The sequence below is a fragment of the Octodon degus genome, unplaced genomic scaffold, assembly GCF_000260255.1.
Source record: "Octodon degus isolate 3935 unplaced genomic scaffold, OctDeg1.0 scaffold00046, whole genome shotgun sequence".
NCBI lineage: Eukaryota > Metazoa > Chordata > Mammalia > Rodentia > Octodontidae > Octodon > Octodon degus.
Genome location: NW_004524622.1, coordinates 7,456,979 through 7,457,988, shown reverse-complemented (window position 1 = coordinate 7,457,988; position 1,010 = coordinate 7,456,979). Strand labels below are relative to the sequence as shown.

At 42.8% G+C, this 1,010-nt stretch overlaps 1 protein-coding gene across 2 annotated transcripts in view; it reads left to right on the top strand.

Annotated features, from left to right (window-relative positions):
- Window positions 1-1,010, top strand: part of Slc25a16 (solute carrier family 25 member 16) — a 32,503-nt gene that overhangs the window by 12,857 nt on the left and 18,636 nt on the right. The gene's annotated exons all lie outside the window — the stretch shown is intronic.

The following is a 1,010-nucleotide window of genomic DNA, read 5'->3' as shown; positions in this document are numbered from 1 at the left end:
ATTTTCTTTCTTTCTTTTTTTTTTTTTTTTGCTTGCTCAGCCCGCCCTGAGATTGGGGCTGGCATGGCATGTGGTGCCAGGGATCAAACGGCGGTCCCCTGTGCCTGCCTAAGCTTGCCTAAGCAGGTGCTTTAGACTGCTGAGCTATCTTGCCAGCCCTATGTTTTAATTTTTTCAAAAATGTTTTTTGGTGCAAGGCTCCAACCCAGGGCCTGCACACACTAGGTATGAGAAGGAGTGCTTTTTTTTTTTTTTTTTTTTGCTACTTCATGCTGCCTTCAGGGCAGGTCTGGTGCAGCTTCTGGAGCTGGGAATTGAACCACAGTCCTATGTGCCTGATTGCATTAGCCCAAGTGGTGCTTTAAACAACTGAGCTATCCAGCAAAACTCCCACACTAGGTATGTACTCTATAACTAAGCTATGTTCCTAGCCCTATGGCAGGTTTTCTTTTTTTCTCTTTTGTATTTTTAGGGAAGGACCTACAAGGTGTTCAGGGTCTCACTATTAGATCGGACTCATAGTGAACCTCCTGTTTATAGCCTCCCAAGAGCTGGGATTACAGGCATGCTCCACCACACCCAGTGGGACTACGTCAGGTTTTTTGTTTTTATTTTTGTTTGTCTGAGACAGGATCTCATTGTATAGTTTAGGCTACCCCTGAACTTACTATGTAGCCAGGCTGGCCTCGAACTGGTGAGTCTCCTGCCTCAGCCTCCTGAGTACTGGGCTTTCAGGTGTGTCCCACTGCACCTGGTACTTGGTTTTCTATTGTTATGTGAAGTGTGCTTATTTATATTTATTTGGATATATGGTATACTTTTACGTTTAATTGATGTATTGAAATTATTTAGGGGCTGGGGAGGTGACTCAGTAGAATAAGTGCTTGCCTGGCAAGCTGAAGGGCCTGAGTTCAATCCCCGGTTCTGCCAAAAAAAAAGAAAGAAAAGAAACGAAACAGAAAAAAAAAAAAATTACTCTTTGTGTTCTTTTTTTTCTTCTTTTTTTTTTT